The 16,930-nt window shown below is 37.8% G+C and overlaps 1 protein-coding gene across 7 annotated transcripts in view; it reads right to left on the bottom strand.

Moving 5' to 3' along the window:
• Positions 1-16,930, bottom strand: part of LOC149556360 (phenylacetaldehyde synthase-like) — a 191,595-nt gene that overhangs the window by 114,809 nt on the left and 59,856 nt on the right. The window lies entirely within an intron of this gene.

Raw genomic sequence — 16,930 nt, 5'->3', positions numbered from 1 at the left:
ACAGCTTGATAATATGTGACTTAGAGCAGGAGTTTGGGAGTGATGCTTCAGTGGGTGTTGTTATTGATTCTACTCCTTTGGCTATGACATCTCCTGACTTAGCTAGTGATCAATCATAGTGGGTTGTATCACTTGTTCATGTAGTGCATGGGAGTTATGAGATAGTGGCCGGTGATTTGCAGAGTTGTGTTGACTGCAGGAGTTGTACAGTGTGTGGATTCTCCATACTTGGTACAGTTTCATTCGAGAGCGTTCACCATTGTTGCAGAGTTGGATTGTACATTCCATATAGGCCAGTGCGATGCGTTGATGGTATTTACTGTGTTGGTAGTTTGATTTGTCCACTTTACTTGGGTTCTGATGTTCTAAGAGTTTGTGTCTCATGGGTTTTTGACTGTGGTAGTGGTGATTTTGGAGTTTGGTTGAGCTATAATTGTCAGTTTGATTACGGATTCCTCTTGGTCATATTGCAGAGGATATTGCAGGAACCTGTGTTAATTGGTAGTAGTATAGTTCATGACTACATTTCAGATCCAGGTGGATTGATTGGTTTATTGTTCAGCCATTGCTTGAGGACAAGCAACGTTTGGGAGGGGAGGACTTGTCATGTCCCCTTTTCAAATAATTAAAAAATAATAATCTTTGCTAAGGCAGGCAGGCCCAAGAAAGTGAAGTTTCGGAAAAAGGGGGTTAATCTTTGGAAACCGTTGGACTAATAAATGAAAATTATTATTAAAATATGTTTCATTAACCTCTCTTGGACGTGAGTTACAGTTATGCCCTCTTTTAAGGGGTTTGGAGGCATTTTGGGAGGATTCCAGAACTTGATTTTTGCTCATTCTTTGTTATTCTTCAGAGGCTGCCAAACCTGTGGAGAAGGAGACCCAAGAACGGGAGTTTGCAGGTTTCCAGGGAGACCCAAGAATGAGAGCTTGCAGGTTTCCAAGAAGGCTAAGGACGGGAGTTTGAAGCCATTCCATGTGCATGCTCATACAGAGTTTGCCTTTGTGCTGAACAGTGCAGATTTGTGGGTTTTCGGGTGTGTTTTTTGTATGAGTTTGGTGTTTACAGTTGAGTATTTCATATCAGTTTGGGTTGCTGCTGTATTTCAGATTTTAAGGTGTTAAAATAAAGCTGAATATATGTATTGGGACGTGATTAAACTTTTGAGATAGATTATTAGTGTTTTTGTGGTGTTTCCGGGCATTTTTGTGTTAATTTCGAGAGCCCGATGAGCATACTTTTTGTCCTACATTTGTGAACTGTTGTGTAAAGGCTATACGGATCTAGAAATGTCATTTTGTAGGTTGTTATGCTGCTGAAATTTCTGTAAAAATGTCCATTTTCAGATTTATTAATAATTTGTGAAGTTGTGAAGCTTTTGGCACTATTTTCAGCATACCCGATTTGGGGTTTCTTGAGAAATTTGGTGGATCTTTGTGATATTAGTTGTTTGATCTTAAAGATCTGATTAGAGGTTGGAAATATACTACAAAATTAGAAAAGGGACATTTCAGATAACCCTAAATGTAAGGGGCGAGAAGACATTATTTTGGGCAGTACCTCTGCCACATTATCAAGTACTCCTAAATATCCCTTCAAAATTCAGTAAATTCTTCGTGGACTATTAACAGTGGGGCAACCCTCAATTTCACTAATGAAGATTTGTACACTAGAAAAGGCCTCAAGATGGAGGAATTTGAAGAATTTCACATAATGATTGTTGATGGATTAACTCTAACTTACATGAAGAAACATTTTGAACTAAGCATCTTTTGAGAAACCACAAAGTAAATAATGAATTCTAGGTTGTTGGCAGAGAAGATAACAATATAGTTTTGGGAGTCCAATGTTTACATTTCCCTTGAGAAATTCACACAGAAACTTTAGAAAATAGAACTGAATTTTTTTGCCAAAGTGAAAAAGAAAGTTCTCCATGGGATGTCAAACTAAGCACCTAGAATTGTTTGTACAAAAAGGATGGCAAAGATATTGTTGGCTAAAAAAATTGTAAGTCGCTTTCTAAAACTTACAAAATTGTGACTTTAATGAGATTTCTCTCTCCTCTCAGCAATAGGGGAGGCCCCCTTCTTACCATAGGTGGCTCCAATAGAAACTTAACTAAAAATTACAAAAAGGGCGATTCTCTTAATCAATACCTCTTTTCTTCAAGAATGACTTGCATGCAACTATGGCTTCAAACTTAACATAAAGATTCTATTGCTACAATAATACCAGTTGCTTTGGGGTTGATGTAAGAACAACACCAAAGACAGCAATTTACTTATATATTTTTGTGAAACAAATACAAGTACCCAAAGTCTCTTGGGCTTGTCTCGAATGACGACTCAATCAGAATAACCAATAAGGCACAAAGTCCCTTACTGGATACTCTCAAATTTAGTAAAAACACTCACAACTGAAGTCTAGGGTCTTCAACTCTAAGTAATTACACCCACTACTAACCATAAAATTTTGTCCTCCTACAAAACAAAGCCTTCAAAACTTCAAATTGACTCCAAAAGTATAATGCCCCTTCCTCAAACAATGTCTCATAATAAATCATTATTATTATATTAAATATACAAATGATCAAGTTAAATAAATAAATAAACAAATATATATAACATATTATTAATGATATAATGTGATGGTTCCAACCTCCTTTGGTAAACGAATCAATCAGATAATGGTGTGTATGCCCTACAAGGGGATGTCGTACGGATGGTGTACGATGCAGGTATGAGGAAATGACGCACAGGAGTCCGTACAAAGGTTACAGAGATAGTATGGTAAGTATCACTAAGCCGTACAATAGGAATTGGATGGCCCGAACAATGAAATTAACTAGGCCGTACGGTGAGGGATTGCTATGCCATATGGAGGAGATTTGCCAGGCCATACGTGAGAGAGGAGCAGCCGTATGGTGGAATTAAATGCCATACGGGAACAAGGAGACAGGTCAAAGTACTATGCCGACTGTACAAGGAAGTAAGCAGCCGTACGGTGATGTTCGAAGACCGTACGGATGAATTGGAGGCCGTACAATAGTAAGTCGTACAATGGCAAGAAGGGCAGAAGCCGTACAATGATTTGGAAGGATGGAGGACATATGGTCAAGGTATGAGCAATACAAAAATGTCAAGAAGCCACATAGATAGGTATCAAAATCCAAACAGAATACGCTCTTGTTCATAGACAAACACAATAGATCCTGATAAAAAAAAACCACACAATAATAGAGATTTGAATGTGAGTGATAATTGCCAAAAGATGGTGCTCCGATTTGCCAAATCCGAGCGAAGAGATACATGCAACAAGGGAATAGGGTGAGGGTTGGATCCCACCGAAACCGCACGAGCCAAATAGGGAAGATCTTTCACTTCCGAAATGATGAACAATCCCGAACTCCAACAGGAATTTGCAGTACAGAGAAAATATAATCCAAAGCATACCTACAGACTTCCTACAAGCCGTGCTTAAATACCTGTCGGGAAAACCCTTCCGAGGGTGACGCAATCTTCGAAAACAAAATAAAAATGGGTCCGAGATAAATTAAATCAATCGGCCTGTTACAAAGTTTAATTTATTATTTATTTTATAATGAGAACATTATAGTCCGCCCGTCCCAAAGTTTGCTTGTCCTCAAGCAAATGCAATGCCGGATGCTAGAGAACGTGCTCGCCTTCCCACATTGCTTCATCCAATGGTAGGTGTTGCCGGCATACCAAGTATTCCTTTATAGTGAGGTTCTGTAGCGTCTTTTCACATACTTTGAAGATCTCGGCCGGTTCCAAAATGAGCTTTCCTTCTTCATTGAGTAGCGGAAGGTCGGTAGCAACTGTGACATTTTGTCCTATGGCTTTCTTCAGACAGGAAACATGGAAGACATTATGAATGCAGCTTCCCTCCACGAGTTCCAGTTCATATGCTACTTCACCAATACAAAACCATGCGATAGGGGCCATAAAATCATAGCTTCAATTTTTCCTTTCCTGTTCCCTTTAATGAAGATTGTCGGTATGGCTGGAGCCGAAGATAGACCAGATCCCCCACTTCGAAACTCCTCCCTATTCAGTGTCTGTCGGCGTACATCTTCTGTTGATTTTGTGCGCGCTATAGGTTTTCTTTCAAGCACCTCAATATGTCTTGTCCCTCCTGAAGCTAGTCCCTTGCCCTTGGTGCACGACTGTCACCCAAAATTGTGTCAATGAAAGAGAGGGGTCTGTACCTGTACAGATCTTTCAATGGTGCCATCTCGATAGACATGTGATACATGGTATTGAAGCAATATTCCCCCAGATGGATCCATTTTACCCATGCTCGTTGTTGTGCCGAGACGCAGTTTTGAAGGTAGCCTTTGAGCCATTTGTTCACAATCTCGGTTGGACTGTCCGTCTGCGGGTGGTAACTCATGTTTGGTGATAATTTTGTCCCTACCATCCGAAAAAAATTGTCCAAAATATACTGACAAATCGTCCATTGAGATCACTGACAATGTTTCGAGGTAATCCGTGTAGACAAAAGACTTCTGTAAAAAACAGATCGGCAACTTGTGCAGCCTGAAGGTCCAAGGGGATGGCGAAGAAATGTGCATACTTTATCAATCTGTTAACCACCACGAAGATACAATCCTTTCCGTTCACCTTGGGAAGACCTGTTATGAAGTCCATTGATATATTTTTCCACTTATATTTGGGAATTGGCAAAGGTTGTAGCAACCTGGCAAGAAGAGTATGTTCGGACTTGTTTTGTTGGCAGACCGTACATTCTCTTACATACTGCAACACGTCCCCTTTAAGTCCTTTCCATGAAAACCTCTACCAAAGACTTCTGTAAGTTTTGAGGAAACCTAGGTGTCCAGCCAGAGGTGAGTCGTGTACTTCCTTCAAAATCTTCTGCTTCAATTTGGATTCTGGTACTAGGTATATCCAGTCTTTATAGTAGATGATGTCATCCACCACTCTGTACTGATCATCATGGGTGTGACCATCCATTATTTCATAGGCAAATGTATTTTTGGAATATTCCACTAACAGATGTGCCTTCCAGTCGGCTGAAATCTGGTCTAATGAGCAGATGGTGGGTTTTCTCGACAAGGCATCTGCAACTATATTATTCTTCCCTTTCACATATTCAATGTCAAAATCAAAAGATTGAACTTTGCTTACCCATTTTTGTTGTCGTTCATTCAAGTCCCGTTGCTCCAAAAAATATCTCAAACTGTTGTGATCCGTACGGACGACAAACTTGGCACCTACCAAATACTACTGGAACTTGTTTAGGGCATGTACAATGGCCAACATTTCTTTGTCATAGATGGAATATAGGCATTCTGCAGGTATAAATTTCCTGCTCTCATAGGCAATGGGTTGTCTATCTCGCATCAATACCGCTCCAATGCCTTCCCCAGACATGTCGCACTCCAAAATGAATGGTCGAGTGAAGTCAGGTAATGCCAACACGGGACAAGTGCTCATGGCCTCTTTCAGCTTATCAAAGGTGAGTTGTGCCTTTTCGTTCCACTGGAATGACCCCTTTGTCAAATCTATTAAAGGTGCGCTGAGTTGAGAGAATCCTTTGACGAACCTCCTGTAGTAACTGCACAGTCCGAAGAATCCTCGCAAATCCGTGAGTGATTTTGGGGGAGGCCAGTCAAGGATAGCTTGAATCTTCTCCTGATGCACTTGAACTCCATATTTACTGACAACATGCCCCAAGTATAGTATTTCTGTCATACCAAATTCACATTTGGACTGCTTGGCGAACAGGGATTGTTCCTCCATGATACTTAGAACTTCATCCAGATGCTTCAAGTGCTCCTCCCATGTCCTGCTATAAATAAGATCATCAAAGAATACCAATAAATACTTATGCAATTGCTTGTTGAAGATGTGGTTCATGCATGATTGAAATGTAGCAGGTGCATTGGTCAATCTAAATGGCATGACCAGAAACTCATAATGTTCGTAGTGACAATGGAAAGCCATTTTTTTCACATCTTCTTCCCTCATGCGGATCTAATGGTATCCGGAACAGTGATCTATTTTTGAAAAATAGACTGCGCCATGCAGTTCATCCAACAACTCATCTATCTTTGGAAATCTATCTTTGGAATGGGATATCTATTCTTTATTGTTTTTTTGTTCAACGCGTGGTAGTCCACACAGATGCGCATCGTCCCGTCCTTTTTGACCAACACCACAGATGATGCGAATGGGTTAGAACTAGGACAAATCCATCTTTTCTCTAGTAATTCTTGAATCGTCCTTTCGATCTCATCTTTAAATTTCTTGGGGTGGCGGTACACTGTGGTTATGACTAACTTTGCTCCTGATTCCAACTCGATAGTGTGTTCAAACCCCCAATGTGGTGGTATGCCAAGAGGAATATCCATGAAAACTTTATCATGTCCACTTAGAATATCCTGAAGCTCAACATCTTGTGGAGGTGTTTGACGCCCCTTTATGGGTTCCGAAGAGATAAAACAATCCGCAACCCACGCCACTTCATCGTGTCGAAAGATTACCTCCATCCGATGCGCAAAAACTTCCTTTGGACCCTTATTTGCCATTCCTCGGAGGACAACCTTCTTTCCGTCAACCACAAAAGTGAAGTCCATCCATTTGAAACTCTGAGTGTATTTGTCAAGCATCTCCATCCACTGTATGCCAAGAATAACTTCCATGTCGGTCAGGTCCACTATGAAGAAGTCCTCAGTCACCAAGTGATTCACCATAGTGATACTCAACTGAGGAACAAGGTGCATGCAGGGCAAGAAAGTCCCTCTGGCTCCCTTGACCTGAAAACCTGTCTGCGCCTCCGTAGGGAGACTTCTTCATTTTATCAAGGATGAGTTTATGAAATTTAGAGTAGCTCCGCTATCCAACATCACCGTAACACTTTGTCCTTGAAGGGTACCCCGTACACGAAAAGCCGTGCACCTCGGGCTACCGGCCAAGGCAATGGTTCCTCTACGTTGTAACAGAGTGGCAATTCTCTTCGTACAATTCGAACTGATGTTGGTGTCATTGTGATCTTTAGTCGTCATTTCTTCATATTCGTGTTTGTCCTCATCATCAGATACGAACTCAATGTAGTGGATCTTCCCTTTCCCGAGGCATCGGTGGCCAAGCTCCCAAGGTCCCTTGCAATTGAAACACAATTTCTTCCTTCGGAGTTCCTATCTGGTAGCTTCATCCAACGACGGCTTCTTGGGCAGAGGTTTGTCCCTCGGAAACATCGGCAGTTTAGAATGTGTGTAACTTCGAGAGGATGAGGATGATGCTCCAGATCTTTACCATCAAATAGTTCTATCAATTTTTCCGTGAATTCCACATAAGTCTTTATTGGATCATGCCCTAATGTGATGGTGCCGTGGTGCCACCATTCCTACACAACTCCCTCCAAATGCAACACGGCAAATTTGATTGCTTCTTCTGTCATAGGATTCAGCTGGAAGTAGGTATCAGCTTTCATTACCCACGCTTGCGCTGATATGGAACCCGATCCGTCAATTGGAGACAGATTTACCTTACTCAACTCTCTCCTTAGATCATCGTTAAAGTATCCTCCGTTTTTGCCTCCCGAATATCTCATTATCAAATCTGCGTAATCTTTGTAGGATATATCTTCTTCAAGGTTTGCATTCTTCTAGTCTTTTCTCATCTCTTCGAAGGTTGGTTGTCTCTCTCCGTGTTGTGCCTCCATTTGTGGTGGAAAAGTCGGCATGGAAGGTCAAGAGCATGCTGGCTAAGGGTTTGATTTACCTGACACCGAGTCCGCGATGTGACCATTTTGTTCTCCAGATATTTTGTTCTCCGCCAACTTCTTGAGAGTTTCTTCCATAAGTCGTTGCATATCAGTGATTTGTGCCTGATTCCTAGCAAGTTCCCTCAGTAATGCCATGAGTTTGGCAGCGGTCGGTTACCGTTCATCAGCCATTCAATCAACAGAATGTGTCCTTCTCTTCCAGCTATAAACTCTCATTCACTATCCATAGGCTAGTAGGATTGAAGCGCTCTGATACCACTATGATGTTTCCAAACTCCTCTGCTAAATGAATCAATTGGATAATGTTGTGTATGCCCTACAAGGGGATGTCGTATGGATGGTGTACGATGCAAGTGTGAGGAAATGACGCACAGGAGTCCGTACAAAGGCCACAGAGATCGTATGGTAAGTATCACTAAGTCGTACGGTAAGAATTGGATGGCTCAAATAATGAAATTAACTAGGTCGTATGGTAAGGGATTGTTGTGCCGTATGGAGGAGATTTGCCAAGCCGTACGTGAAAGAAGAGCAGCCATACGGTGGAATTAGATGTCGTATGGGAACAAGGAGACAGGTCAAAGGACTATGTCGACCGTACAAGGAAGTAAGCAGTCGTACAGTAATGTTTGAAGACCGTATGGATGAACTGGAGGCCATACCAATGAATTGGAGGCCGTACGGTAGTAAGTCGTACAGTGGCAGGAAGGGCATAAGCCATGCAATGATTTGGAAGGATGGGGGCCGTATGGTAAAGGTATGAGCAGTACAGAAATGTCAGGAAGCCACATAGATAGGTATCGGAATCCAAACAGAATACGCTCTTGTTCATACACAAACACAATAGGTCCTAATAAAAAAACCACACAATAATAGAGATTTGAATGTGAGTGATAATTGCCAACAGATGGGGCTCCAATTTGCCAGATCTGAGCGAAGAGATGCATGCAACAACAAAATAGGGTGAGGGTTGGATCTCAGCAAAACCACACGAGCCAAATAGAGAAGATCTTTCACTTCCGAAATGGCGAACAATCCCGAACTCCAACAAGAATTCGCAGTACAAAGAAAATATAATCCAAAGCCTACCTACAGACTTCCTACAAGCCATGCTTAAATACCCGTCGGAAAAACCCTTCCGAGGGTGTACAAAGATAGCCGACGGCGACACAAACTTTGGAAACAAAATAAAAATGGGTGCGAGATAAATTAAATCAATCAGCCCGTTACAAAGTTTAATTTATTATTTATTTTATAATGGGAACATTACATATAATGAAATCTACTATCAACACAATCATAAAATATACTTTTTCAATATAATAAGACAAGAGATTTATCAACTAATAATGTTATATAATATATTAATATAATCAATTCAATATATATTAATTAAATATATAAAAGGATGATTACAATGAAATTAAACAATATACTATTCCAATAACATTATGAATATATCAAAGAATAATGAATGTTGAGGAAAGATATTTGACTAAACCATACTTTTATTCAAAAGGAAGAAAAACAACAAATCAATACAACTAATACCAACAATGTCTCAATCAGTCAAGAGACAATAACATGGTATTATTCTATTAATATGGATATAGAAGATATGAAATAAAATAAGCTAAACGCAAAAATGATTATTAATGAAGGGCATTGGCCATTAATTCATCTTTCCAATCAGTAATAAGATTTATTACTATCGACAAACAATATTCAAAGGAAATAGAAATTAGAATGTATCTCTTGAGAAGCAAATGAAGAATGAACATGTATTTTAAAAATATAACCATTATGTGAGGATGAATACATAAGGAAATTAGAATTAATCATTCTAAGCAGAGAGGAATAGGGAACTTAGGAAGGAATACACAACAACACCAAAATCAGAAAATCTATACGATCAAATAGGAATTCCATATCCATCGAAATAAAAAAAATAACAATAGATAGGGAAGAGATTTGAGTGATATCATGGAGTATTAAATAAATTCTATTTCCTATTGATGTTCACATTCGGGGGATACAATATCCGTCCACTATTCTACAGCTACTAGCAGCAATTATAGTTATAAGACAACCCACTTTTAGAGGCAACTATAGCAAATTACAAATCGTCTTTAACATCCAAGCATTAAATATTACTTGCAAGTCACTATAGTAATGATCACAATAAAAAAAAATTTATAACTGATGCAATGAGACTCTCAAATAGAATGAAACATCTTAGTATAAATATATAATCACTCTAAGTATTTGTAGCCTACATTTGCAGATCTATTTCTATAACACATATCACATTGCACATAACATTTTGGAAATATCTAACTATACCGTCTTAAATTAGAAGCACTTCAATGTAATGATGGTTTAGCACCCATTTAAGGCAGAGTCATCTTTTATTTGCATTTCTCCCCTTCTCTTCTTATTTCTTCTCATTTCTCCTAGGCACAATTAGGGTAGGACCTAATAGATTCTCCTTAGTATTCCTATTTCATGGAGTAAAACTCGACGTAGGATCTATCCACTTGGGTTCTCCCTTGCCTTCCACCAATCACTTGGAATCTATTTTCTACACCGAAACTAACTTTTATTGAAAAATTATACATGATTTCGAAAGACCGGGACCGGTTTCGAGACCCCAAGGGAATCCCAAGGGTTTTAGGGCTAGGTTAGCAATCTCTACTCAATCAAGGACTCAGTGTGTCCCTATTGGCTCAATTAGGGATGCAATGTGTCCCTACTTGGGACCTATTTTGGGTTCGTTTTTTAGGTCCCGAGTCCAGGTTAATCTCGCGTGCAAAATTTGAAGTACAGTCTGTCTATGGGAGAAAGCTTATTATGGCCTCTTTATAAGCCCATCCATTTGCCTCATTTTGCATCCATTAGTCAAGTATTCCGATTAAGCATTTATCATGCACTAGCACTCAAACCTTCAAGTCTTCAAGCATTCAAGTGTTCACGCATCCAAGTCATCTTCAAGTACATCCAAGGAGATCCTTTTGCAAGTCATTGGAGAGCAGATCTCATGCATTCATACTTCTTCTACATTCATTCTTCTTCCACATTCACATTCCTCTTGATCTAATTCAATTAGTAAAGAGAGCTCATTGCATTTGATTTGAGAAATCATACTATTGTAAGGTAAATTAGTACATTTACTTTCATTTCCAGCATTTCAATTAATTCAATTTCAAGGTTAATTCCTAAACTGGGGTTTGACCAAGCCAAACCCCCCATAAGCAAAACAAACCATTTTTCTTGCAGGTTGTGGATCCTAGAAGGGAAAATAGAGCACAAATTCGGAAACCCTTTTCACAGAACTTCGTAGACTCTAAATTGTTTCACGATCTGACATTGTTGAGTAGAGATGTATTTCATTCTTGTCATTTCAACCCTGTGTAATGTCCCCTATTAGGACTTACTTGATTTGCTCTTAAAATCCTCAATTAGGGTTTGGGATTACATTTGTTCATACTAAAAGAACTCCAATCCATAATTATTGAAGTGGAAATGAATGCTTTTGCATATCTTCCAATTAAAACGGGAGTCACCTTCCAAAGGACTTGACTTATATTTATTAAGTATTATATTCTTTCCTTAATAATAATTCCACTATTTCATTTCAATTATGATTATCGATTAGATCTCGATAATTGTTGTCTTTGTAATGTGTTTAATTATTGTAATCTCTTAATTACTAACATGCCCCTTCATATATATACCATTAGTTTGTGTTTGACCTTTTTATTTTAATCAATAAGATCAATCAGACTCTTCTTATTTCCAGACTTTAGTACTGCAATGTCTCTATTTGATTATAATGACAATATTGTAGTATCACCAAAAGATTATAAGGTTCAAGTCCTCAAATATGATTGCAACCAATATTATTATCTTTGATGGAATCATAACTTTCCTGTCTCGATGATATCGATGCTTTCTTTGATTATTTAATATCATTCTTTTCTATTGCTTTGCCTCCTCCATCATTTGTTGAATTCCTTTATGGTGAATTCCTCGTCCTAGTTTTGTCACCATTTGGATTCCCATTACTGCAGAAACAATCATCGCTGCTAACAGATAAAAATTATTGTCAAAGTCTGTAATCATTTCTTAATTTCATTGCACATTGCCCTCATGACCGGTGTCTAGTGATTCTTATTCAAATGCCTCTCTTACTAATATGATGACAATATTGCTTGTCATTTTCCATCGGTGTTCATGTTTTGAAAAAAATTTACTAACTCTCTATACTATACATTTCCCCATTTGTCTTCCTTGGCAATTAGCAGCTTCTTGCGTTGACATCTTCTGAGTTGTTGGCAGTCCGTGTAATGTTCCTCAATGAATCTCCGATGGTCTTTGTGATCTATTGGCTGTCACTGTGTTGTTTCCAGCATTGTGTGTATACTACACATGCTGATTGACAAAATATCAATCCTCCATTCCATTGTTATTTTTTTCTGAATACAAATTCTAATCCCTGAACTTCTCCTTTTTCTGCTATTTATATGGTGCTGATGTGTTTGGTTTTGTTGTGTGTAGTAAGCAATATCATTCCAATGACAGTGATCAATATATTTCTCTACTCCATGTACACTAATGTTCCTACATTTCCTTCTTTGAGTTATTGCTGTATGGAATGTTTCTTATCCAATGCAATGATGTTCCCCCATGATATATTTGCTAAGGAATAAGTGTTCAAAGTTTAAGTTTCTCTGATCCCTTTATCGGCACTTGCCCGTCTCAGTGATCTAATGGATTCTGAATTGTTTCAATGTTTTCTTTTTTTCCGATTACTTCTCTGCATATATTTTTGATATTCCTCTCTTTTATATTCTTCTCTTCCCTGAATAATCTGCTACTTGTTCTTATATTTTTTTCCTCCCATCGAATGTCTTAAAGACCAGCTATAAATAACTTTACATTGTGTGGTTGTGTCCCTTCAGACATGCATTTTGGTCATAACTCTAATTATATTTTAATATCATTATTTAGTAGTACTTATATTGAATTAAATGTATTATACAATATGATAAACATTAAGCTCTTCTAATATTAAATTCATTTTTCTTTTATTTAATATAATTATAATGTTATTTGTTTACAACTATATATTATTTTATTATTTTTAATTATTTATTTAATCTTACTTATTATTCTTATTGGATTGTGCTCTAGAAAGGGGACATTACACCTTGCTTCTCCATTTCAACCTTGACAGACAACCGAACGATTTATGGGTTTTGTAGATCTCAAAGTTTGCAGTCCAATAAGCAAGATTCAACAGTTCCGAAGATCATTTGATAGTCTGTTTTCAGGTTTGTATTTTGCAAGGTGAGTTTTCCTTCCTTCTCCATAGTAAATACACATTTCCATTTCCATACATTCAACTTTGCATTGCACATCTACTTTCATTGCTACACTCCATAGCTCTAGCTACCTTAGGGTTTTAAACATTTGGCATTTTGTTTCCAACTCTATAACCATTAGATCTTTGTTTGCATTAGTGCTCCTTCATCATTGGGTTGGCACAAATCTTCTTAGATCTATTACCTTAAAGTTGAGATTGAAAGGATCAATCTCCTTAAATTTCCCTTAGAGGCCGAAATGTGAAGTAGTTGAGCCCTTATATGATTGCTTCACATTTCACCTTGTACACTAACCCAATCAGCGACTAAGGAGATAATAATCGGTTCCAATACAATTTCATGCATGTGTCTAATGACTCTAATCCCATATGTGGACGCCAAGAATTAGTTGATTCCAAATACATCATTATCAACATAATATTGTGATAGTTATGCCATCGAGCCATTACATGGAAGAAGAATAATTGATATGTTAATTCATACCCAGCTATTAAACTAAGGAATGTAAGCACTAGTTATTATGGAGACTATACACCTGTAAATATTCAAGTTAGGAATCAGTATGAAAATCATGTAGAGGAATATGTCAGAGACTATCTCGTATGCAACACATAATATCTAATTAATCTCCTTAACTTCTTAACTTCCCTTCGAGGTACAAGGTTAATCAACCCCCAAAATGTGAAGTAGTTGAGCCCTTATATGATTGCTTCACATTTCACCTTGTACACTAACCCAATCAGCGACTAAGGAGATAATAATCGGTTCCAATACAATTTCATGCATGTGTCTATTCCCATATGTGGACGCCAAGAACTTATTTGATTCCAAATACATCATTATCGACATAATATTGTGATAGTTATGTCATCAAGCCATTACATGGAAGAAGAATAATTGATATGTTAATTCATACCCAGCTATTAAACTAAGGAATGTAAGCACTAGTTATTATGAAGACTATACACTTGTAAATAGTCAAGTTAGGAATTGGTATGAAAATCATGTAGACGAATATGTCTGAGACTTTACCTCATATGCAACACATAATATCTAATTAATGATCGTTATGTATACAATTACATTGGATGCTTACTCATTGGTGATAATATCATTTAAGGAATCATTACGTAGGAGTCACGTTGAAAAGTCTCTAGTCACTAGAAATAGCTGCAATTGATACTAGTTATTACTCTTGTCATCCTTATCATACAAATTAACAATGAGATCAACAATCAAGATTTGTAGGAAATGGGTTAGTTGTTCCTTAATTCCAAGGAAATCTAGCAAGGGACATTACAAAAAGCAATAGGCAGTTCAAAGTAAGCACAATTGAATTCAAATACCTCTTCAGCAAATGAGTAAAACTCGCAACCAATTCAAGAAAATATTGTCACAAAACAGGTTGGGTTGGCACAAAGTCTCAAAATAACCTGCCTCTTTTATTGAATGCAAATCAGATTTACATCCAACCACAAAGTCTCAAAGTGCATAATACAAATTGAAAACATTTTCTTGTGTTGCCTAATGATGATTATTTACAATGAGCTCCCTCTTTTATATAGGAAAAGAGTGGAGGGAAAGGTGGAGAAAAAAAGGAAAAACCTTTTACCACCTTAATTTATTCCCTAACAAACTTCTAACTTTGACTTATTCAAAATTGTGTGCCTAATGCACTTGCAACCTGATTATATGTTACAACATTGCATGTGATACCACTGTTGGGAATCTTAATGGGAAACAAGATACTAAGAAGGGGAGCGGAAGAGGGGAGGCGTGAATCAGGATTTATAATACCTTTCTCTGCTAAAACATTTCACGCCTAATCCATCTCATATCTATAAACTTATACCATAAAACCATAAATATGTAATGCTGAAATGAAATCTATCTAAGCATAACATCCATGAAAATCATTAACACATAACATAATGATTTTGGTTACCCAAGAACACTTCAGTATGAATGTAAAACTAGGGTGGGGATGAAACCCACAAATCTTCACTATTGCAACAACAAAGTTAACCTACTAGGGTTACAATTTGATCATATCAGATGATCTACCATGTGAGGGGTCTGCTCCGTCAAAAGCATTTAAGACTGTTAGGTCTTACCTTGTGAAAAGCTTTTACACTTACAATAAAGTAAGCACTCTATTAGGAGACTTGAAGTAGGTCTGTTAGAACCACTTTGTTAAGAGATTTGCCCTGACTCAATCTATTAGAATTGATTCAGTACCTGACCCTTCGGTTTTCTCTAAAAGCTGATTACAGATCTCCTCTCTCCAAAATCTGATCTCCTTATCTGATTGTCTATTTTGTCCTTCACTGCTCTGGTTGCACTGTCTAAACTCCTTCGCTCTGTACTTAGCTTGTTCACTTTTTCACTTCACTTCATATGACTCACACACACTCTCTATGCAATTTTTAGGTTAGGAATCCTTCTTAAATAGATAATCCTCGAAGGTTCTAGATTAGGATCAACGATATATATTTCATCCTTTTTGTCATTTTCCATTCTGATTTTCTGACTGGTAATTCTGTTTTCCTAGGGATCAATACCTTCTGACAAAATACTTAATTTCCTCCTTAATTATCTCTTTGATCCTTAAGTGTCGTATAGAGGTTGGCTAGAATGAATTACATAAGTGTTTGTGCAATTACAAACTCATATGTCAATAATGGTTTACTCAACACTTGAATGCTCTAATGCTCGATCATAACTAACATTCATGTTGTCAATTGGCCTCCACATATTTTGTTCACTTGGCAATAACTGACTTTCTGCTTGCTTAGTCGCAACTGAATTACTAGGCTTGTATGCTTGCTCGGTCTCAACTAGGGTGCTCGGCAACCTTTGACTTGCTCACCATGTATTGATAGATAGACAAGTCCTTTCAGAGCTCGGCCTTCTCTAGATGGCTTGGTCGCAGTGATGACCGTCCAACTCTACCCTAGAAATGACTAAGTGTTAGACACTAATAGGAAACTCAGGCTTAGAGATCAACAACTACCACATGCAATTACATCTTGTTTTTTCATTACATGCAATATGTCGATTACAAATTACTACATGATGAAAATATTTGAAGTGTCTAACAAGACACAACATCTATTGCATCAACATTTTTGGTCTTCATGCTACTAAAGGAATGCTTTATGAATGATGTGCTTAGGTTGGTGGAAGCATCTCGGACCGGAATATGAATATGCATCCTTGATTGTTTCGTTGAGTGTTCATTGACCATTTTTCTCTTGAAAGCATTTTATGTTTGCAATCATTCTTTCACCTCCTTGTAGGCTCCATTATGTGATCATACTTGCGTTGTGTTGCTCTTTCTTCCTTGCATGCATAAAATCAGCTCTTTAAATGGGGGAAAAACTAAAAAACAAGGTTTTTTGGGAGCATTGCACACGGTGTATGGTTGGAAACATTTGAGACAGCGAATGGACAAAAATTTGAGCTCAAAATGAGTGCTTAAATGGTGATAAAAGCCAAATATGGGTTTTCGGTATACATGGAAAATGTATAGATAATGGGAAGCATAACATCTACTTATGAATTCTTATGTTTTCATCGTAAGGAAACATGCAAGCAACCACCAGCATGAGTTTTAAGTCACAAGGCAGCAATATAAAAAGCGCAAATGAAGTGCATACAAGCATAAATGTAGGGTTTTCAGATGCAAAAGCATGTGGTAAATGAGCTCACTTCTCATGATTTTTCTTTTCAATGACAGAGTTTTTAATCCCGACTACATGTACAAGTAAGATAAA

Source organism: Cupressus sempervirens, chromosome 5 (assembly GCF_028749045.1).
Source record: "Cupressus sempervirens isolate cs-2001-9-10 chromosome 5, ASM2874904v1, whole genome shotgun sequence".
Taxonomy (NCBI): Eukaryota; Viridiplantae; Streptophyta; class Pinopsida; order Cupressales; family Cupressaceae; genus Cupressus; species Cupressus sempervirens.
Note: the sequence above shows the minus strand (reverse complement) of the source record. Positions and strands in the feature narration are given on the sequence as shown.